This window comes from Silurus aristotelis, assembly GCF_946808225.1.
Source record: "Silurus aristotelis genome assembly, chromosome: 15".
Taxonomy (NCBI): domain Eukaryota; kingdom Metazoa; phylum Chordata; class Actinopteri; order Siluriformes; family Siluridae; genus Silurus; species Silurus aristotelis.
Genome location: NC_139588.1, coordinates 3623183 through 3648043, shown reverse-complemented (window position 1 = coordinate 3648043; position 24861 = coordinate 3623183). Strand labels below are relative to the sequence as shown.

The following is a 24861-nucleotide window of genomic DNA, read 5'->3' as shown; positions in this document are numbered from 1 at the left end:
AACTACTGCAGGAGTGATGAGGGAGGCAGCTAGAAAAGTACTTGGTGTGACATCTGGAAATAGAAAGCAAGACAAGGAGATGTGGTGGTGGAATGAGGAAGTGCAGGAGAGCATAAGGAGAAAGAGGTTGGCAAAACAGAAGTGGGACAGACAGAGTGATGAGAAAAGTAGGCAGGAGTACAAGGAGATGCGGCAGCAGGTTAAGAGGGATGTGGCGAGAGCCAAGGAAAAGGCATATGAGGAGCTGTATGAGAGGTTGGACACTAAGGAAGGAGAAAAGGATTTGTACCGATTGGCCAGGCAGAGGGACCAAGCTGGAAAGGATGTACTGCAAGTTAGAGCAGTAAAGGATGGAGAGGGAAATGTGTTGACTAGTAAGGAGAGTGTGTTGAGAAGGTGGAGGAAGTATTTTGAGCAACTGATGAATGAGGAAAATCAGAGAGAGAGAAGGTTGGATGATGTGGAGTTGGTGAAGCAGGATGTGGATAGGATTAGTAAGGAGGAAGTGAGAGCAGCGATTAAGAGGATTAAGAGTGGAAAGTCGGCTGGACCAGATGACATACCGGTAGAAGCGTGGAGATGTTTAGGAGAGATGGCAGTGGAGTTTTTGACCAGATTGTTTAACAGGATTTTGGAAGGTAAGAAGATGCCTAAGGAATGGAGAAGAAGTGTGCTGGTACCGATCTTTAAGCATAAAGGAGATGTGCAGTCTTGCAGTAACTACAGGGGAATTAAGTTGATCAGTCACACCATGAAGTTATGGAAAAGAGTAGTGGAAGCCAGGCTGAGAGAAGAGGTGACCATCTGTGAGCAACAGTATGGTTTCATGCCGAGGAAGAGCACCACAGATGCCTTATTTGCATTAAGAATGTTGATGGAGAAGTATAGAGAAGGACAGAAGAAATTGCATTGTGGATTTGTGGATTTAGAGAAGGCGTACGACAGAGTGCCAAGAGAGGAGTTGTTGTATTGTATGAGGAAGTCAGGTGTGTCAGAGAAGTATGTGAGGGTGGTGCAGGACATGTATGAGGACAGTGTGACAGCAGTGAAGTGTGCAGTAGGTACGACAGACTGGTTCAGGGTGAAGGTTGGACTGCATCAAGGATCGGCCCTGAGCCCCTTCCTGTTTGCAGTGGTGATGGACAGGTTGACAGACGAGGTCAGACAGGAGTCTCCCTGGACTATGATGTTTGCGGATGATATTGTGATTTGTGGTGAGAGTAGGAAACAGGTTGAGAAGAGCCTGGAGAGGTGGAGATATGCGCTGGAGAGAAGGGGAATGAAACTCAGTAGGAGTAAGACAGAGTACATGTGTGTGAATGAGAGGGAGGGCAGTGGAGTTGTGCGGTTGCAGGGAGAAGAGCTGGAGAAGGTGGAGGAATTCAGGTACCTGGGTGCAACAGTGCAAAGTAATGGAGAGTGTGTTAGAGAAGTGAAGAAAAGAGTGCAGGCAGGGTGGAGTGGGTGGAGAAGAGTGACAGGAGTGAATGTGATAGTAGGGTATCTGCAAAAATGAAAGGGAAGGTTTATAGGTCTGTGGTGAGACCTGCGATGTTGTATGGATTAGAGACAGCGGCATTGAGTAAAAGACAGGAGGTGGAGCTGGAGGTAGCAGAGCTGAAGATGTTGAGGTTTTCGTTGGGAGTGACGAGGATGGATAAGATCAGAAATGAGTTTATTAGAGGGACAGCGCATGTAGGATGTTTTGGTGACAAGGTGAGGGAGGCGAGATTAAGATGGTTTGGACATGTGCAGAGGAGGGACATGAATTATATTGGTAGAAGAATGCTGAGGATGGAGCCACCAGTTAGGAGGAAAAGAGGAAGGCCAAGGAGGAGGTTCATGGATGTGGTGAGGGAAGACATGCAGGTAGTTGGTGTAAAAGAGGCAGATGTAGAGGACAGGGTGGTATGGAGACAGATGATCCGCTGTAGCGACCCCTAATGGGAGCAGCCGAAAGAAGAAAAAGAAGTTAAACAATGCACAAAGAGAAGCACGTAAAGAGGGAAATGTTAGTGAAAAAGAGGCACTGAAAGATCTTGGCAGTGTTTATTTACATAGTAGAGATGTGTGTGCTCAAGAATCTGTGTACAGGGTAACAAATATGCATCTGAAAGAGTGTTCGAGGAAAGTTGTGTTTGTGCCAACAGGAGACAATATCATTGAAATTAGTCTTCCTTTAAATGTGTTGAAGGAAAAAGCAACATTAAATAACCTTACAACAAAAGACATGTGGATGACTAGTATTGTAGATCGCTATAAGAACAGACCAGTTGATTTGAACGATGTGTATGGCAACATTTGCATCAGAATATCGCATTTTAAGTAAAAATGAAAAATCATTATCCATTTTTTATCAAATTCGACAATGGTGCTTAGATAAAATAATGGAGAAAAACCCAGATCCATTACATATATTTATTACTGGTGGTGCAGGAAGAGGAAAAATTCATTTAATTAAAGCTATTCAATATGAAGCAATAAGGTTACTATCAACAGTGTGTCTTCATCCTGACAATACATGCATTTTATTAACTGCTCCTACAGGGATTGCTGCTTATAATTTGCATGGAACAACTATTCATCATACATTTAGCATTGGGAAAGACGTCCATTTACCATACACACCTTTGGGTGAAGAAAAGCTTAATTGTTTGGGTGCTAAATATAGTGATCTGCAGATTTTAATAATAGATGAAATATCCATGGTTGACCACAACCTATTAGCATATATTCATGGTAGTTTAAGACAGATTAAACAAAATGGTGACTTTTCTCCCTTTGGAAATGTAAGTATCGTTGCAGTTGGAGATTTTTTTCAGTTGCCTCCAGTTAAAGGAAAACCCCTGTATGTTGATGACATAGTAGGTATTAACCTATGGTCTACTTTATTTTCAGGCATGGAACTGAAAGTAATAGTTAGACAAAAAGATATGTTTGCAGAGTTACTAAATAGAATACGAATTTGTACCAAAGTGGAACCAATGTTAAACAGTGACAATGAGTTATTAAAAAACTGTGAAACCAATGAAGACAGCTTAGCTTTACACATATTTCCAACTAACAGACAGGTAAATGAGCATAGCGTTCAGCAACTATGTAAAACGTGCCCTGAATATGTTGAAATTGAACTGAAGATTTTACACATAATAACAAGACAGGGAAACTTGAATTGAAAAATGGTCATCATTCCAAAACATACAAGACATATTTAGATGAAACACTGCTTTTAGGGAAAGGCGCTCACGTAATGCTATGTAAAAATGTATATGTTATGGATGGACTTGTTAATGGGGTGTGTGGCACAGTAACACACACAGTTTTTCCAAACAATGACCGCATGCAGATGTCTCATTAGAAACTATACATATTGACGGTGTTAGATTTTTATCATGCCCAAAACTAAACATAATTCATGGAGAGATTTTCCATACAACCTGTGATGCTCCGTAGTGCCTTTCTGATATCAGGGAAGAAGAAATACACAGCACACAGAATGTAGCAATGTTTCCTCTCTTCAGTTTATTGCAGGTGGCAGACACGTATTTATACACAGGATGATACAGTCCACTCGCACGCGCACACACACGAACACGCACACACATATTGGGGAGAAAGCTGACCTTAAGTGTTTCCTGTTTAGACAAGAGGATGTACCAGTCACAAATTTATGAGCCCAGATAAGACTCTCTGTTTACCTTACAGACTAACATCCTATAGACACTGAACGGACAAATGAATGTGTGTGAGATAGTGTGAAAACAGTTTTAACACTAACAATGGCCACTTTAAATCATTTATGATTTAGCATCACACACCAAAACATAGGATGTTCATCCTGGGAACATAAACTGCAAATTGAAAGATAAAGACAAACAAAAACATACAGATTCCATTTCATTCTTTCCCTACATGCAAATAATCCTTCATCATCACCACTCAAATCGAGGTCTTTATGGCCTGTCTTACCATCGTCATCAACATACATAATACAATTCCAACAACATACAAGAATCATTCCTAAAACAAAAGTGTTCAACACTCGTAAACAAATTCTTAATCTTTTCCAAAAACTTTGTTCAGCAGTTGTTTCACGTTCTCCAAGACATCATGAGACCATTGTTTCTCATTGTTTGTTCAGTATGTCTATAATCAGTTATATAAGGTATACATAACAGTTTCTTCTCTGAATGATGTATTCAAAGAGAATAAAAAAGTTTGGAGTCTAGTTACAACTATGCACATATAGTTATAGAATTTATACCTAGAGCGGGTATCAGGGTAAGCTAAACTAAACAGTCAAGTGAGTTAGATCTTCACCCCGGAGGTGGCCACCTCCGGGGTGAAGATCTAACTCACTTGACTGTTTAGTTTAGCTTACCCTTTCTACTAAAAAGAAAAGATCTTTCCGTGGGCTCTCAACTGTTTCAGCCCTGAACACTTACTTAGGCTGGCTTCTTAGGCCAACAGACCAGTTAATGCATAGATTAAGTGGGTGCTGTTTTGATCCTGCTTGCGCGTATCCACTGTGGCTGATAATCAGTCAGAACTTCAGTTCTGGTTACAGCTAGGACAGTCGCTGGACCCAGATACTTCGGTTCACCGACCTTGATGGGCTTCAAACTTCTTATCAGGACCTGCTGAATAGGCACAAAAGGGTGTGTTGGCTTATCTGTGGGCAGAGGAAGAGTTAGTGAAACATCAACACTGATAGAATTCAATTTCTCAACCAAGGCAGAAACGTAGTCGTCCACCATCACTTCCAGGTTACCTAAGAAAGAAATGCCAGTGCGTCTCCTGACCCATGGGGTCATGAAAGGTTAGAACATAAAACTTTCAAAGGATTAGTTTTGTTAGAGATCGGGTTCGTTTTGTTAAAGATAGGGTTATTTTCATTTCTGTGAGTACTACCGGGAGAACAACAGTCCAATTTTTGCCTGTTTCAATGCAGGCTTTAGTAATATGCTTACTGGTTCTGTTTGTTCTCTCTACCACTCCAGCTGACTGTGGGTGATAGGGAATATTAAAATAACAATCAATTGCTAAACTTTTAGCCAAAAGTTACCGGTAGAAGCGTGACCAATTCTGCAGCTTGTGCCGATGTGTATGGTAATGATTCAGCTTCAACTATTACATCAGGTAATCTTACAACCGCATATCCACATAAATACACACTAGAAGGTTCTAAACATGAACATCTACATATAAGCAATCCCCCTCTTCCAGGGCCGTATCTAAGAGATCGGGCCTACAAGAGGTCTCACGTTCAATTTGTCTAAGGCAATCATATGCGCCATCAAAACCATCTAAGTCAATATCGTCTAGCAGATCACGCAGAGCTACTACAGCTGAATGCGGCTGAGAAGAAGGCTTAATAGTTAAGTTTTCCGTTACCAAGAGTGTAGTTTCATAACCAGATCTATGTTGTGCTGTCATATGTTGTTTGTCAAGGTTGTATAAATTAGCTGTTACCTGATTTGAGGTGTACAGTATCAAAGGATGTGACAGCACCGTTTTCTCAGCATCCCGGACCATCAGAGCCGCAGCAGCCACTGCACGCAAGCACAAAGGCAACCCTTGTGCCATTTTGTCAAAAAATTTGGAAAGATACGCAACAGGGCGATATCTGTCACCGTGTTCCTGGGCTAGGATCCCCGCAGCCGTACCACCACGTTCGTGCACATAAAGGTGAAAAGGCTTAGCATAATTCGGAAGACCTAGAGCTGGAGCAGACTGTATAGCCTTCTTGAGGGCAGCAAAACTGTCAGTCACTTCATGAGTCCACAGAATGAGATGTGATGGAGGAGCTTTGTGATCTATAGCACTACGCAAACTTTATCATGCTGTGCGCAGTCAGGGATCCATGCTCGGCAGTAGTTCATCAGTCCCAAGAAGCTCTGCATCTGTTTCACAGTCAAAGGTCTTGAAAACCTAGTCACAAGCTGTACTCGGTCCTGTGACAAGGATGTCATCTGCGTATTAAAGAATGCAGGTTGTTTCCGGCAGGTGTATATCAGCCAAAGTTCAGTGCACTACAGCGGAGAATACGGCTGGCGAGTCAACAAAGCCTTGAGGAAGACGTGTCCAGGTGAATTGACGTCTCCTATAGGTAAAAGCGAAAAGCGGCTGCGTCTCTGAGGCCAAAGGGACACTGAAAAAAGCAGAACAAAGATTAATCACAGTAAAAAATTCGTGAATCACTGGTATAGAGTTAACAATGGTAGCTACATCGGGCACCAAAGGAGCTAACAGATTAACTACTTTATTAATCTCACGTAAAGCTTGTGTTGGCCTCCAGCATTTTTTATCTGCCTTTAAGACAGGATTAATCGGTGTGTTATATGGTGAATTTGTCTCGATCAAATCACCTTGTGACAATAAATTGTCAATAACTGGAGCAATGCCAACATTCTTCTCTTTCGACAATGGATATTGTTTAACAAAAATCGGACTGTGTGTTTTTAATGAGTGCATGATACGGTTTTACCTGGATTAAACCTGCCTCATCTTTGAGAGAGGCCCATAATTTAGGGTTAACTTCACCTAAATTTGGTTCATTAGGCACGACTTCTGTACTACCATGGAAGAAATCTTCCAGATGTGGCTGTGGCTCAGTTAAAAGCATGAGGACAGAAGGAAAAACAGTGATACATTGGATTAAAAAAACAGAATTTCCATTCCCATTTTGTGCATCATATCTCTTTCTAAAAGGTTTAAAGGCGAGTTTGGAATTATTGTAAAGCTATTATATAAATTTGTACCAGTCGGTGTCACCACAGGCAAAAGGTGAGTTACAGGACATGAAATTGGAACTCTATCTATTCCCTAATAGATGAACTTCCCCTTTTTCCTAGGACCTCCTCCTTGAGTTTAGTGCTGAGGCTGGAATGCACCACTTCCTGTTGCAGTGCAAAGCATAAAGGGTTAACTTAACCTAAAGCATAGCAGAAACCTCTAGCAGCATGTAAATCTCTAGGAAAAAGTATCTAGATGTGACACAATTTCACTCCATAATGCCAAATGATCTAAATAAGGATTAGTCCAAAGACCAGCACAATTAAAATCTTTGGGATTTTCTTTCAGCAGTAAGCGAGAAATGTTATGACCCATCATCTTTACACAGAACAAAGAACAGACACACAACACTTAATACACAGACAATACACAAAACACACAACACTCAGACAATACAGCTGCGCAGGCACCAGGGAGATCACAGTCTTCAAACAAAAAGGTAATCCAGTCTCTCCAATTGGATCACAAATTTAGTAAGTTAGGAGAAAAACATAGACTTTAAAGCCAAAACAAGATTGAAGTCTTTTGAAAAATGTAAGTTTTTCTTTAGTTCCTTTTCTCTTTTCTCACTTTTTTGTTTTTTTCTTAAAACAATTAATTTTTCATTTATCTATTTTTTTTCGGGCATATAAAAAATTATCGTGGATTCTTTTGGATACTTCAGACAATATCGTCTATGTTAGACAGAACGTAAAAAACGTCTTCTAATCTTGCATCTTACATCTAAGGTGAGGAAAACCAATGTCGCGACGAAATCATCCCACCAAAGGAAATTATCATTAATTAAAAAATTAATGCATAACCAAGACACAAACACACATGCAGCCCTATTAGCTGGCAAATGGGACAATCACCGCAAACAAGGAAGTATCCTTAAACTTACCTTGATGCGTGATCTCCCTCTGGATATTGTCGGAAAGTATCCCACTTCTGACACCAAAACTGTTAGATTTTTATCATGCCCAAAACGAAACATAATTCATGGAGAGATTTTCCATACAACCTGTGATGCTCCGTAGTGCCTTTCTGATATCAGGGAAGAAGAAATACACAGCACACAGAATGTAGCAATGTTTCCTCTCTTCAGTTTATTGCAGGTGGCAGACACGTATATATACACAGGATGATACAGTCCACGCGCACACACACACGAACACGCACACACACATTGGGGAGAAAGCTGACCTTAAGTGTTTCCTGTTTAGACAAGAGGATATACCAGTCAGAGATTTATGAGCCTAGATAAGACTCTCTGTTTACCTTACAGACAAACATCCTATAGACACTGAACGGACAAATGAATGTGTGTGAGATAGGGTGAAAACAGTTTTAACACTAACAGACGGTTACAGTTTTAATAGTCAACCATGCAGTTTATCTTACAGTAGCAGTAACCCTACATTAACTGAATTAAAAGCTCAGCAACATGGGGGTGTCGGCATGTATACCTCAACAGTTTGGTATATAATGTTGTCCAGGTACCAAATGTCAATTTAGAAAGTTTAGTTTGCAACTATGCAATATACAATATATTAATTGCAGTAATTTATCGGCCACCATCATATCCCATTTCCTTGTTTAAAGAAAATCTTGGCAAATTGTTTGTTTGTCTGGAACCCCTTAATAATACAATTGCTGTCATTGGAGATTTCAATGATAACATTTTAAACTTTTCAACAATCTGCAAGTATATAACAGACAGAGGGTTTGTTCAACATGTCAAACAAACCACAACAGAAAAGTGCACATGAATTGATCATGTATATGTAAAAACAACACATTACAATGTAGAATCTATAGTACTTCCAACATATTTCAGTGACCATGAGGGTATTTTCTGTTCTTTTACATGGAATACTTTGAACACAGAAATGGAGGAATCTGACCAGTTGTAGGTTTTAAATATGGTTGTAAATGTTCAGCTTTATTTGGCAAATGAGGTGGAAGGAGAATCCTTGTGGTTAGTTTAACTCCATATACACTGCAGGGAGAAATTTAAAGTGTAACATATTAAACAAATTCTTTTGACAAAGGAAAGAGAATTTATATCCAATTGTGACTTTCAAAATAAAGGTATATTTTCCTTCTCGCAACACATTTACATTTCAAACTACTATTCTATTATTCTTCTATTCATATTTCTTCATCTGATGAGTTACAGGTTAAGTGTGATTGTAACGGGTCAGCTTTGTTTGGTAACGGAGGTGGAGAGGGTATCCTTGTGGATGCTTTATCTCTACTGAGCCAAATATTGCTGTATTGTAGTGCGTGTTCACTGCAAGGTAGAAATTCAAGTTTAACATATTTACATACTTGTAGACTTTCAAAATAATGGTTTATTTTCCAGCAATGCAACATCATTTACATTTTTTAATTTTCTTTATAGTTTATGTGAATTCATTTGCAGTTGCACTAACAAAATTAGTTATTCTAAATTATATACCGTATTTTTCGGACTATAAGCCACTACTTTTTTCCCACGTTTTGAACCCCGCGGCTTAAACAACGAAGCGGCTAATTTATGGATTTTTCCTGGGTTTTTCCCGGTTTCACAAACTTCAAGCCAAAAACCTGAACCCCATAACATTAGACCAATGAAATTTCCAAACTGAAACGAAAAAACGCGCCTCACCTGTGTGATAAACTCCCGAGAGAAATACAGTGGTACCTTGAGCTACGAGTTTAATTCGTTCTGTGGACGAGCTCGTATCTCAATTTGCTCGCACATCAAATCAGTTTTCCATATTGAAAATACTTGAAATGGCATTAATCCGTTCCAACCCTCAAAATTACCCCGTTTTTATGTTTCATGTTATTAAATTGGAAAATACATTTCTAAATAACAAATCTTGTATAAAAACATAATAGAAAGAGTATGTAAAGATATAATAAGGTTTTATTCAGTGTATTTTCAATGGATATGAGACGACTTGAGCTAACGAAAACGCCGGTGGGGTGTGTGTGTGTGTGTGTGTGTGTGTGTGTGTGTGTGTAGGGTGTATTGAGATGTATATGTTGTATATGACGGCCACTAGAGGGCAGTGTATTGCTACCAATACAGTTAAGTTCTGACTGTGGGTAATACCGGCAGCAGTGAATAAACGGGGTTCCGAACGTAATACTCAGTGTGAGAGTCTCATCAATAAATGTTACCAGGATAAATTATTAACATCCATCCGTTCGCCGAATTAAAGTTGACAGGGAATATAAATGAAAACTGGAAAGCTTTCAAGCAAAGTTTTTAACTTTATGCACTCGCCATTCGGTTGGATGGAAATGAACGAAGGAAGATAGCATTGCAGCTAACAGTGGCTGGACGTGGTGCACTGGATGTGTATAACACGTTTCTCTTCACAGAAGATGAAAAAGACAAGTATGATGCAGTGATTGAGAAATTTGAGCAATATTGCACACTGAGGATGACGTATGAAAGGTATTCAGAAACAGACTACAAAAAGAGTCAGAATCCATCAAACAGTATGTCACGGATTTAAGATTGAAAAGTCAGTCATGTAATTTCGGAACATTGTGTGACTCCATGATACGTGATCAAATAGTGATTGGAGTACAAGATATGAGTGAGGATGCAATTGTTAAAAGAGACAGACCTTACTGTAGAAAGGGCAATCCAAATTTGCCAGGCCTCAGAAAGCGCAAGGGTTCAGCGAAAGACTTTTAGCGAGGAAAAAGAGACAGCAGAAGTGGATGCTGTGCGACGTGCTAAAAACAGAGTAACATCGAAAAAGAAAATGCAAGGTCAAGAAGGCAAAGGTTGTGGAAAGTGTGGAAATAAACATGCACCGAGAAAATGCCCAGCTTTTGGAAAAGACTGCAGAAGTTGTGGAGTAAAAGATCACTTCGCAAAATGCTGTTATTCAAAGAAAAAAATACAGCTAGTAGAAAAGAGGAGTGACAAGGAAGATGATGAAGCAACAATCTTCGTAGATTCAATCATAGAAGAACAGCTTACTCCAGGAGAAGAGTGGATCGCCCACATGGAAGTAAACGGCAGTGACGTCCCATTAAAACTGGACACAGGGGCACAGGTAAATATACTTCCTATGAAAGACTTTCTGAGACTGAAAAGAAAACCAAAAATAAATCAAAGAAAAGTGCATCTGAAAATGTATGACAACAAAACTATAGCTACAAAAGGAATATGCAGAGTCAGTCTATCCTACAATGGAAAGAAGAAGGATGTGTTTTTTGTACTTGTGGATGGAAACAGACAAGCTATATTAGGACTGAAATCATGCATACAGTTTGGATTGATAAAGAGAGTCCATGTCATAAACAAGGAAATGACAACGTAGAAGAGGAGAAAATATGCAACTACAGAAGAAATTACTCAGAACGACCGGATAAAAGAATACAAAGAAGTGTTCAAATGAATAGGGAAATGACCAGGAAAACACAAAATAAAGCTGAAGGAGAATGCAGAACCGGTCATACATCCGGCAGGAAAGGTGCCAGTAGCACTAAAAGAAAGACTGAGAGAGAAAATAGAAATTCTGATAAAGGAAGGAATAATCCGAAAAATAGAAGAACCTACAAAATGGGTGAATTCTCTCGTAATAGTAGAAAAAACAGATGGAGATCTAAGACCTGTGTATAGAGCCAAAGGATTTAAACAAGGCGATCCAACGCGAGCATTACATACCTCCAACAAAGTCAGACATTACAAGTGCAATGGGTGGAGCATGTTATTTCTCCAAATTGGATGCCTCGTCTGGATTTTATCAGATAGTGCTGGATGAGGAAAGCACAAAATGATGCACCTTTAACACAGCGTTTGGAAGGCATTGTTTCCAAAGGCTACCTTTTGGCATCAGCTCAGCACCTGAAGTATTCCACAAAACAGTACAACAGCTCTTTGATGGAATAGAAGGAGTCAGAGTCTTCATTGATGATGTAGTGATATGTGGCCGCTCAAAAGAAGAGCATGATGAAAGACTTCGCAAGGTCCTGGATCAAGCACAAAGAAATGGATTAAAGTTAAATAAAAACAAATGCCAGTTTGGAGTAAGAGAAATCACTTACCTGGGAGAAAGACTGTCTGAAGAAGGAATACAACCAGACAAAGAATAAAATCGGAGCTATAGACGAAATGCCAGAACCAAGAGACAAAAAAGACCTGCAAAGAGCTTTATAGGGTTAATAAACTACTTTAGGAAAATTTGTTCCAAATCTGTCAGCAAACACAAAGTCATTGAGAAGTTTGTTAGAAACAGACACCGTGTGGCAGTGGAATGACGAGCAGGCAAAAGAGTGGTCATGGTTAAAAAGCAGTTTAACTAAAGAACCTGTTTTGAAATTGTATGACCAGAAAAAAGCCTCTAAAGGTCTCTACAGATGCATCACAAGCGGGTTTAGGAGCTGTTTTACTCCAGCGACATGACATGGAGTGGTACCCAGTTGCATACGCATCCCACACGATGACATCAGGGGAAAGAAACTATGCCCAAATAGAGAAGGAAACATTGGGTGCAGTGTTCGGCTGTGAGAGATTCCACGAGTATGTCTATGGAAGATCAGTGATACTGGAGACAGACCATAAGCCTCTCAAAGCAATATCAAAGAAATCGCTGGAAGAAGTTCCACCACGCATACTGATGCTAAGATTGCAAAAGTATGATCTGATGTTTAAGTATGAACCAGGTAAACACTTAATTGTTGCAGATACCTTGAGTAAAGCTAGTTTGAAGAACATTGTAAGCACTACAGAGAAAGATGTGCAAATACATGTGGACTCTATCAAAGCACAGATGCCAGTGTCAAAAACAAAATGGGTTGAAATAGCAAAAGAAACACTGAAAGACGAAAAGTTAAAGAGAGTAATGGACATGATTTACATGCCTGGAGATGAGATAATGGAGAATCCTTCCCAAAATTTTAAAGATGAACTGTCAGTTCTAGATGGAGTTTTGCTGAAAGGAACAAGAATCGTTGTGCCAATCAGATGCTGAAACTTGTGCACGAAGGACATCTAGGAATCGAAAAATGTAAGAGAAGGGCACGAGAAATTCTATACTGGCAAGGCATGCACAGAGACATAACGATATTAGTGCAGTATTGTGAAGTATGCCAGCGGCACAGATATTAGCAAACAAAAGAGCCAATGAGGCCACACGGGAAACCAAAGGAGCCGTGGGGAAAAGTTGGAATGGACTTGTTTCAGCTTCACTTGTCCTTACTGTGGATTTAAAAGGACCCTATGTACTTGTGTACCCGGATGGCTCCGAGGTCAATAATGTTCCTGGGACCCCGAGGCACTTTACACTGAAACACTATAAAACAGAAATTGGAAACCCTCATGCAAGGATAAATATGTTTCTTTTCAGAAGGAAGGACTTTGAAGGTTAGTTTGCCAGAATGAAAGTATTGTTTATGTTTAGGGTAATAACATGGTTTGTTCTGTGTCTAGGAGAACAGGAAGTCAGTTCAGAATCAGACACAGAAGTTATCATAAGGACACAAAATCCTGACAGATCAAACCTGCCTGACACACTGGTAATATCAATAAATACAATCGATTTTCAATTGTTGAAAAATGTTTGTCTGTATAAACTGATTATATTTTTCTTTCAGCCAAAAATACCTTGGCATACAAGTACACCTGAAAAAAAAGTGTGGATAATAAAATGTAAGATGTTTTTAATCTGGTCATGGTTCATGCTCACTATAAAAGCAGAACAAATAAATACTTTCAACTCTTAAGTACTATTAAATGTCTGATTACATCTGTTACAGGTTTGTTTGGTTTATTAAATGTTTTCTTTATGTACTTTAAAAAGGGAATTTGTACGGTTGTGTATTTGTTGCTGCTGCCTGCTTATTGCTGGAGAATACATGTACATTTCTGCACCTGTGATTACTGAAGAGGATGATAAGCTTGAAACTACAGCACACTGTCTTCACCTCCCAGAACCAATAGAGTAAGCTGTGAAAGTATGTTTGAAGGAAAATATAAAATGCTGATTACAATGTTTTAAAACTCATTGTTTTCACACTTTAGGGAATAAAGCAGTTTAACAGCTTCTGACATTATTGCACATCTGGCTCTTACCCTTGATAAAAAAAAAAAAGTGCTTTATAAGCAGAAACCATTTCCTGAAAAGTCACATGTAACAAACTCATTTCCAGTATTTGTTGTGGCTTTAGTTTGGTCCCCTGGTGGTCTAGTGGTTAAGATGCAGCGCTCCCACCGCTGCGACCCGGGTTCGATTCCCGGTCAGGGAACCATCCCCAGCCACTCTTAGTGCCGGTCCCAAGCCCGGATAAATTGGGGAGGGTTGCGTTAGGAAGGGCATCCAGCGTAAAACATGTGCCAAATCAAACGTGCGGAGGATCCGCTGTGGTGACCCCTAACGGGAGAAGCCAAAAAAAAAGTTGTGGCTTTAGTTTAATTATTTAACTAGAATTTTTCACGAAGGGATTATTTGTTTACCAAATGACATGTTGATTATCTTCTCAGATAGAGAATGCAGCTACTTTGGAGTCACTACAAGATATTATAAAAAATAAATAGCACCCTGCTAAAGACTGCTGGGTTTTTTCCACATGTGTCGAACATTAAAGAAAAACATGCCATTCTTGAAGAATATTTCAGGTGGTATGTGGTTGACAGAAACCATACTGTTATAAAAAGTAAAAAATCACCACAAAATATATATACATATACATACCACTATATGTTTTGTTTCAAGATATACATATATAATGCTTAAATTGCCCTGGTTTTTACAGCTTTTCACTAAACAATTTACTGTTTATTGCATAAATATATATATAAAAAACATACAAGCCTATTTATAAAACAACCTAAATTCTGACTGCTTTGACAGATTTAAAGATTGACTTGCCACTCTGAACTTTGTGTTTTGCCTCCTTTCCTTTCCCATACTGAGAAGAAGCTGACAGCAACTGATTTGGAAAACCTCTTCAAAGCAGAACTTAGCCCAGAAGGTAGCAGCCAGAGGCAAAAAGAATCCACTTTGCTTTTGGTCAGACTATCTCCTCGACTGTGACGGTTTGATATTTATGTTTACAAACAGAGATTCTTCTTTTTTTGTTGAACTGGTGAAATCTTTAATCCAATAAAAAAAAATGTCAGAACACAATTTTTGGGTAAATAATTTATTTAATGAAAAATCTGTCTGTCAGACTGAAGTGTCATTGAAGTACTTATGTTTGCTACCGGTCTGATTTCACTTCCTCCTGCTGGAGTTACACCACATCCTTGCATTGTGTTTGTGGCCAGTTCACCCTTCCCTATGGCAAATAAATGCGCAATCACCCTTAAGTTACCACACTTGGACACCTACAGTCTTTTTCAGACTCAAATGGATTTTGGAATCCAAAAAAATAGACATAATTCAAAATGTTGCATTTTAATGGCATCAATTTCACATCCTGAGTATCATGGTCATAAGCCAAAAATAATACATGCGAACAAAAAAAATAACAAAATATTCAGATTTTAAAACAATAGTTTTTGGAAATAAAGACAAAGAAAACTGAAGCATAAAATAAAAGTTAATTAAAATATCAAAATTGGAAATCTTTTTCATTTATATGATACAGGTTTGTCATGTTTTTTTATTACCACAATATTCATGATGTGAAATTGACACCATACAATGTTTTTTTTCTTAGTCCTTCTTAGGTTGTACTCTGGGTTCTATAGGGGTTTTTTGTAAGGAAATGTATGTTCAAAGACCAGTTGTTCCCTTTAAAGTGAAATAAAACTGTAATGCTTCATCACAGTTCTCTGGCCACTGTAATCGAGTATGTTGCATGACCATGTGGTATCATTTGAATCATTGCACAAGAGTCACTAAAGTAAGTACAGGGAAACAAGGGCTGAAGAAAAGCGGGTGAGTTTTTCCTAGAAACGACTTTCTATCGGAATAATGCGTTCGTGTTTTCTATGTAATGGAGTTTTGTGGAAAGACCGCAGGGAAACTGCGGCACAGCAGCCGAGATGGAGGCCAACAGTTTCGGGCCAAATTCCTCAGTTGGATTTGATGATTTTCTGAGTTTATTGAGGAGGATCTGACATGAGAACACCGGGATTGTTTGGTTGTTCCAAGCTGATCCTGGAGTTGTTGTCATGGCTCAGGATGATTTCCCGTAAACAGGAGCAGATCATGGCTTTTTAAGCGGAGGTGATACGGGAAGTGTGGAGCAGATACATATTCATAAAGACATGAGCTTTCCGAATTCAGTGCGGAATGCGGGATCCACTGGATCCTTTATCATTTATCATGTGGGAATATTGGGGGAGGAGGTAGTGGAGAAGTTGGTAAAAGAGGCACTAAAGGAACCAGATCTGAACATTAGGGTGTGTATGAGTACAGCAGAGATAAAAGATGCAGAACATTTGGGACACAGAAACAAAAGGAAGACACCTACAGTATCTGCAATACAAAGAAATGTAGGGGTGGAAAGAACACGTGATCAAATCAGGGAAAAGGATGTGATTATGACAAGATTATGAATCGGACACACACAACACTAAACCCAAATTTATACAAGATAGAAAAACACAAAAATAGAAATTGTGAAAAATGTGGAACTCTTGAAACAGGCTCTCATAAATTATTATTAAATACTATTTACTTATGGAGATACTAGAAGGAGGAAATAATAGAATTACAATGAATAGGATATAAAATGTATTTATTCCGGTATTATGAGTGTTTTATTTCTTTTTATTGTTGTTTTATTTTATTTTTTTATTCATTTTATATATATATATATATATATATATATATATATATATATATATATATATATATATATATATATATATATATATATGGAAATATATATATTTCCAGTGAGGAAAATAAGTATTTGAACACCCTGCTATTTTGCAAGTTCTCCCACTTAGAAATCATGGAGGAGTCTGAAATTGTCATCATAGGTGCATGTCCACTGTGAGAGACATAATCTAAAAAAAAAATCCAGAAATCACAATGTATGATCTTTTTAACAATTTATTTGTATGATACAGCTGCAAATAAGTATTTGAACACCTGTGTCTATCAGCTAGAATTCTGACCCTCAAAGACCTGTTAGTCTGCCTTTAAAATGTCCACCTCCACTACATGTATTATCCTAAATTAGATGCACCTGTTTGAGGTCGTTAGCTGCATAAAGACACCTGTCCACCCCATACAATCAGTAAGAATCCAACTACTAACATGGCCAAGACCAAAGAGCTGTGCAAAGACACTAGAGACAAAATTGTACACCTTCACAAGGCTGGCAAGGGCTACAGGGAAATTGCCAAGCAGCTTGGTGAAAAAAAGGTCCACTGAGCAATCATTAGAAAATGGAAGAAGCTAAACATGACTGTCAATCTCCCTCGGACTGGGGCTCCATGCAAGATCTCATCTCGTGGGGTCTCAATGATCCTAAGGAAGGTGAGAAATCAGCCCAGAACTACACAGGAGGAGTTGGTCAATGACCTAAAAAGAGCTGGGATCAGCGTTTCCAAGGTTACTGTTGGTAATACACTAAGACGTCATGGTTTAAAATCGTGCATGGCACTGAAGGTTCCCCTGCTTAAACCAGCACATGTACAGGCACGTCTTAAGTTTGCCAATGACCATTTGAATGATCCAGAGGAGTCATGGAAGAAAGTCATGTGGTCAGATGAGACCAAAATAAATCTTTTGGGTCATAATTTCACTAAACGTGTTTGGAGGAAGAAGATTGATGAGTACCATCCCAAGAACACCATCCCTACTGTGAAGCATGGGGGTGGTAGCATCATGCTTTGGGGGTGTTTTTCTGCACATGGGACAGGGCGACTGCACTGTATTAAGGAGAGGATGACTGGGGCCATGTATTGCGAGATTTTGGGAAACAACCTCCTTCCCTCAGTTAGAGCATTGAAGATGGGTCGAGGTTGGGTCTTTCAACGTGACAATGACCCGAAGCACACAGCCAGGATAACCAAAGAGTGGCTCTGTAAGAAGCATATCAAGGTTCTGGCATGGCCTAGCCAGTCTCCAGACCTAAACCCAATAAATAATCTTTGGAGGGAGCTCAAACTCCGTGTTTCTCAGCGACAGGCCAGAAACCTAACTGATATAGAGAAGATCTGTGTGGAGGAGTGGGCCAAAATCCTTCCTGCAGTGTGTGCAAACCTGGTGAAAAACTACAGGAAATGTTTGACCTCTGTAATTGCAAACAAAGGCTACTGTACCAAATATTAACATTGACTTTCTTAGGTGTTCAAATACTTATTTGCAGCTGTATCATACAAATAAATAGTTTAAAAATCATACATTGTGATTTCTGGATTTTTTTTTTTTAGATTATGTCTCTCACAGTGGACATGCACCTACGATGACAATTTCAGAGCCCTCCATGATTTCTAAGTGGGGGAACTTGCAAAATAGCAGAGTGTTCAAATACTTATTTTCCTCACTGTATATACACATACACAAAATATTAATGGTTAAACTATAATAAAATAACCATCATTTTGAAAATAGAACAAACCCTAAATAATACAAATCCCACTGGCAGCCTTATTTCTGTATTTTTATACACTAAAATGATGCAGTTATTTACAGATTTATTCTCCAAAACAGTGAAAAACAAAGAGAACTGCTGGATTCTTTATGGAAATACATGGATGTGATTATGGTACAATAACAGTGCATCAAATCTATTTATATTCCAGTATTAAGTAAGATGGAATTATATAATGTACAGTAGTATAACTATATCTATAACTAATATATTGATTATCGCAAATTGTTTAATAATAATAAAACTAATAACATTAATAATAATAATAATGCATTATAATGTAATATCAAATAAAATGCTAATAGTATGTACTAACAATTACAATAGAATACAGACAAAAAATAAAAGTAAATAATTGTACAATAATAAATGAGTATATTAATAAATTAAAAGCTATATAATATCGCTCAATCATCTATTATCACTAATTGTTTGTACAGTTATTGTTTTTAATCACTCTATTATTGTTATGTTGTTATATAAGTTGTGTAGTTGTGTATTTGTTTACAGGGAACTCTCGCCTGGACCAAAGCGACCAATGAGGCGTCTGTGTCTTATATGTCTATGGATTTCACTTCTAATGGGACTTTAATGGACTGTGTGTGAAAAATATAGAAATACAGACTTCAATCACTTTTTATACATAGAAATAAAAAATAGAACAGTGTTTATTGGTTTTGTGTTTATTGCACACCTCCTGTCAGTCTGTGTTTAGATGAGGAATAAAGATGTTAGAAAAATATGTGAGAATCAGTAAGACATCATGAGGATCAGCTGGTTTTAGAAAGATTTTCCCCCAGTTTTAACTGCATGTTGTTTTTGTGTTTTCTAGGAATGTGATTGATTCCAGCAGAAGAGATCGGTGTCTTCAGGACTCTGCGTGTACACAAGCATTGAAAAATGGAGATCCCTGATCAGTGGACAGATTGTGTGACCTCACCCTAAAAAGACTGGTAAACTGCCATATTCTAATATTTTACTAATGAACTGTTCATATCTGCAAATCTGGAGACATTTCTTAAAGCTTCATTTCATATATAAATATCACCCTAAATACATTTATTACACAATTAAATAAATCATTGTGCACAATTTATAAAACTCTCAAAACCAAGAACCATAAACTCATTGGCTAATTAAAGCTATAAAACACAAACAACATGGATAATCCTTATAATATGTGTAAATAAATTATAATCTTATCCAAACTAAATCTGTGTTTTTATCACCAGTTTTAAACCCGTGCTCCACTTCCTGCTCTACAATACCTCTGCATAGGGACTTTTTGAATGCACTAGATTTTGTATCCTGATTTTAGCAACAGTGAAATTCTGTCTCATGGCCACTTTTATAATTTTCTACAGTAAACTACAGAGAGAGAAATCACACTCACCAGTGCCCAGCTGTGTCTCCATGAAGAGTGATAAGTCTATGCATCTTCCTTTGGTATTTAGCACTAGAATCTCCTCACCTGGACACAGGTAACATCCTATAATTCTCCTAGTTAAAGTCACAGTTAATGGCTGCACTACACCGTCATTAGCAGCTGTTTAGATTTATATTATAGTTACTTGGTTTTTAGTGATTCTACAATACTTTCAGTAAACCCTTTGGATGAAAAAGTGTAAATATTTATTAAAGTCACAATCAATTACACGTAATGTCTTAAATCCTAAAATAAAAATACTAATATAAACAACAAAAAAGCTACAGGAATCATCTAAACCAGGGGTCACCAACCTTTTTGACACCGAAAGCTGCTTCTTGAGTACTAATATGAAGGGCTACCAGTTTAAAACACACTTCTGAAATAACAAATTTGCTCAATTTACGTTTAATTATATGTTATTATTAATAATTAATGATATTCATCTATATCAGGGTGTCAAACTCATTTGCACAGGTGGCCAAATCTCAAAGCACACTTTAGGTCAAGGGCTGAACAGGATTTTATTTATATAAATATAACATTTATTAACACACTAAAACAATGTTTTTTTAACATAAATATGAATAAAAACAGAGGAATATTATTCCAGAATAAATAAAATTAAACTTTAAATAAATAGCTCTCAATAAAAATAAGTTAGAAATATGAACACGCGGCAAAAAATCACTGAAAAAAATTTTTAAATTGTGCTTTTAAGTAAACGTTAAAATAACAACAAACTTAACTTAACAACAAACTTAAACTTTAAATTCCTTTAAATACTTTGCTCTCCATATAAATATCTCCTGTCGAACACCAGACGTCTCACAGCTTCATCATGCAGCTCTTCAGAAACTCTCCCTCAGTAAATAACCGGCTGATGAGACTCTGATTTCTCACCAGCTCGGTTTTGAAAGGCTCTGTTTTCAATATCTTTTCTCTTCGCCACTGTGAGGCGCTGTTTCACAATAACTGTACAATAGCGTTAAATACATCAACAGAAGCTTGACCTAGGAATGTTCCCAGGTAGTCTAGTGTTCGGTAAGACAGCTGAAGCGCTGCATTATGGGATCTGTAGTTTGTGTTATCAGCGCTTTATATCGCCGGGCCATTAATAACAATAATAATGGATATACATAAAATCATCTCGCGGGCCGGATATAATTGTATGGCGGGCCGGTTGTGACACTGAGTTTGACACCCCTGATCTATGTGAAGACACTGATCATGTTAATAATTTCTCACAATAATTATCAACAATGATTTAACTAGGTAGGAAACAGCTATTTTTAAAAAGGCTCGCGGGCGACACATGTGGTCCTTGCGGGCTACCGGGTTCCCGAAGGGCACCACGTTGGTGACCCCTGATCTAAACACTACTACTTAAAGGTGTAAGCAGTATTTTGGGGGATCAGGAACCCTGACTTAGTGATCAGAATCTTCTGTAGATCTCTGGATTTTAGCAACAATGAAATTTTGTCTTTAAGCCATTTCTATAATTTTCTACAGTAAACTACAGAGAGAGAAAACAGAATTGATTCAGAATGAAAATCTGCATTTATCTCAATCTAAACTACCACTTCCCAAAACCATGTGAGTAGGTGGAAATCTTCATCAGAAGATGATGTGAGACGAGAGATCAGAATTTCAGCTTTCATTTCCTGAAAGGTTCGGTGCAGTGTTCTAAGTGATGTAACACATCTAGATGTAAAGATCAGGAACTGAAAGCTGGAATTCTGATCTATTGTTTCATTTTCATCTTTTACTCTCAAATCCAAATGTCTTCAGTGTCAAGCAAAAACCCAAAGAACTGGACTTCCTGTTCCAATACTTTTGGAGGTTTGTGTAGGAAGAATAGAAAAGTAGGAAAAAGTGTGAAATGAAAACAGGAGCACATTTAATTCTCCAGGTGCACAATGTTGGAGTTGTATTCAGCTCTGTGTTCTCCAAGTGTTCCTGCTCTCACTACAATTATTGTAGTACAATTTGTGTTCAGGTTTAGACTCCAGTATTAATAGTGAGGAACGTTGAGATCTTTAACACTTGTTGTTTTTGTTCCCAGTGTTCTACAGAAGGCAGGAGACAGAAGAGAGAAGATCATCATCACAGCTACAGGGTACAATCAAAACCAACACCATGACTGTGACACTGACACACTGCTATTCTAAAGCTCTCTGCTGTTAGTAACTACAGAGTAATTAGATGATAGAAAACCTCCAGTAGAATAAAGTAAATCCACAGAGAACATCATAAAGATCTATCTAGCAGGAAAAATGTGAACCTTTACTCTAATCATTGGAGCCCATGTCTCACCATGTCTTCCTACTTCACCCTGTCACAGACACGACCCAGAATCCACTGCTGCAGATTAATTCCAGAAGAAGTTCAATTTCAATCTGATGAAGAAGTTTCAGTGTTTGAATGGATTGATCCTAAAGCAGGAAAACCGAACACTCCTGAATGAGATCTACACAGAGCTCTACATCACAGAGGGAGACAGTGGAGACGTCAAAAAAGAACATGAGGTGAAACAGATCGAGGCAGCATCAAGGAGGAACCCAACTGAGGACACACCAATTAAATGCAGTGACATCTTTACACCCCTACCTGAACAACACAAAGCCATCAGGAGAGTTCTGACAAAACCCTTATCTGAACAAGATGAAGAACCCATCAGGAACATTCTGACTAAGGGAGTAGCTGGAATTGGAAAAACAGTCTCTGTGCAGAAGTTTGTTCTGGACTGGGCTGAAGGGAAAACAAATCAGGACGTCCACCTCATATTCCCACTTCCTTTCAGAGAGCTGAATTTGATGAAGGAGCAGAAACTGAGTCTGGTGAAGCTCCTTCATGTGTTTTTTAAGGAGATGAAAGAAATGGACATTTCCAGGTTGAAGAAGGTTTTGTTCATTTTTAATGGTTTGGATGAGTGTCATTTTCCTCTGGATTTCCAGAAGACAGTGAGAGTGTGTGATGTAACTGAATCAGCACCAGTGCATGTGCTGCTGATAAACCTGATCAAAGGGAACCTGCTTCCCTCTGCTCTCATCTGGATCGCCTCCAGACCAGCAGCAGCTGATCAAATCCCCTTTGAGTGTGTCCATCGAGTCACAGAGGTACGAGGGTTCAATGACCCTCAGAAGGAGGAGTACTTCAGGAAGAGGATCAGTGATCAGAACCTGGCCAATAAGATCATCACACACCTGAAGTCATTAAGAAGCCTCTACATCATGTGCCACATCCCAGTGTTCTGCTGGATTTCAGCTGCTGTTCTAGAGAGAATGTTGGGTGAAGCAGAGAGTGGAGAGATCCCAAGACTGTAACTCAAATGTACACACACTTCCTCATCATTCAGACCAACATCATAAAAGAGAAATACCTACAGAAGCAGGAGAGTGATGAAGAAATGCTTCTCAAACTGGGGAAACTGGCTTTCCAGCAGCTGGAGAAACAAAACCTGATCTTCTATGAGGAAGACCTGAGAGAGTGTGACATTGATGTGACAGAAGCAGCAGTGTATTCAGGTGTGTGTACGCAGATTTTCAGAAAGGAGATTGGGCTTCACCAGAGTAAAGTGTACTGCTTTGTTCATCTGAGCATTCAGGAACATCTCGCAGCTCTGTATGTGCACCTGAACTTCATGAAGGAACAGAGAAATGTTCTTAAACGGAATCAGGTCTATAGCAAACTTTCAGATGTTCACAGGCGTGCTGTAGATCAGGCTTTAGACAGTCAGACTGGACATCTGGATCTTTTCCTTTGCTTTCTTCTGGGTCTCTCACTCGAGTCCAATCAAAAACTTCTACATTCCTTAGTAACACAGACAGGAAGTAGCTCCCAGAACAAAGAGAAAACAGTTCAGTACATCAAGAAGAAGATCAGTGAAGATCTTTCTACAGAGAAATCCATCAATCTGCTCCACTGTCTGAATGAACTGGGTGATGATTCTCTAGTGGAGGAAATCCAGCAGTATCTGAAATCTGGAGCACAAAGTGAACTTTCTCCTTCACATTGGTCTGCTCTGGGGTTTGTGTTACTGACATCAGCACAGGATCTGGAGGAATTTGACCTGCATAAATACATCACTTAAGATAAGATCAGAGATGAGATTCTTGTGAGAGTGATGCCTGTGATTGCAGCATCCAGAAAAGCAATGTAAGTGAAGCTGAATAAAATTGTTTTACTGTTACAGTGTTGAGAACAAATCAAAGGTCTGAGCTGTTCAGATGGATCGAACTCTGCAGGACTCTTTAGACTTTTTCCTTTCTCCTCTTAGAAACCTTTTAGATCAGACTCTCTTACTTTCCCGCTTGGATTCCTGGATCTCATCCTCCATGTTTATACAACGTGTGTGATATGATGTTCCTTAGCTGAAACTCTCGCTAAGCCAAATCTGAACATCTCCGACTGTCAATTCTTATTATTCCACCATTTAATCATTGTGTTTAACTGATGTGTGTGATGTTGAAAGTGAGACGCTGCAGTGAAGCTTTGAGAACTTGTTTGATCTTCTGCATTTCTGTTCATTATCTTTTATTTCCTTCAGTATCAGATGCAGTGCAATTACAGGGAGAAGTGGAGAAGCTCTGACCTCAGTGCTCAAATCAGAAACCTCCAGTCTGAGAGAACTGCATCTGACTGTCAATAAACTGAATCTGTCTGGGAATAAACTAGAAGACTCAGGAGTGAAGCGTCTCTCTGCTCTACTGCAGAATCCTGAGTGTAAAGTGAAAGATCTGAGGTAAGATCATCTCTCTGAGAGACACAAGAACTCACTAAAAGCTGCAGTGAATTGTTGTATACAGTGTTGTTTTTTAGGTGAAATTTGCTGTAGCAGTACAACATCCAGAAGAAATCTATCAGTAATGAAACTTCTCACTTCCACTAATCATTAATGCACTGAGAATTAGATCCATGTGTGAATAAAAATCCAGTTAAACAGAGAGAAAGAACCTGATTCATGACTTTGAACAGAAAGCAGCAATACCTTTACACCTCTTGTACACATAATGACAGGAATCTAAATCACAGCAATAATCATTGGTCAGGTTTAATATTATCTTGTGATTGGACAAGAGAAGGGAGAC

The 24861-nt window shown here is 38.6% G+C and overlaps 1 protein-coding gene and 1 pseudogene across 2 annotated transcripts in view; both read left to right on the top strand.

Moving 5' to 3' along the window:
• LOC310738441 (uncharacterized protein) overlaps positions 1-24861 on the top strand; it is a gene marked incomplete at its 5' end in the record, with an annotated part of 500089 nt that overhangs the window by 296895 nt on the left and 178333 nt on the right. The window lies entirely within an intron of this gene.
• LOC310738051 overlaps positions 1-24861 on the top strand; it is a 118894-nt pseudogene that overhangs the window by 76560 nt on the left and 17473 nt on the right. The window contains exons 10-13 of the transcript XR_014538206.1: positions 19710-19826; positions 21837-21890; positions 22116-23929; positions 24321-24515. The product of XR_014538206.1 is annotated as an uncharacterized misc_RNA (transcript). The remainder of the gene's footprint in view (positions 1-19709; positions 19827-21836; positions 21891-22115; positions 23930-24320; positions 24516-24861) is intronic.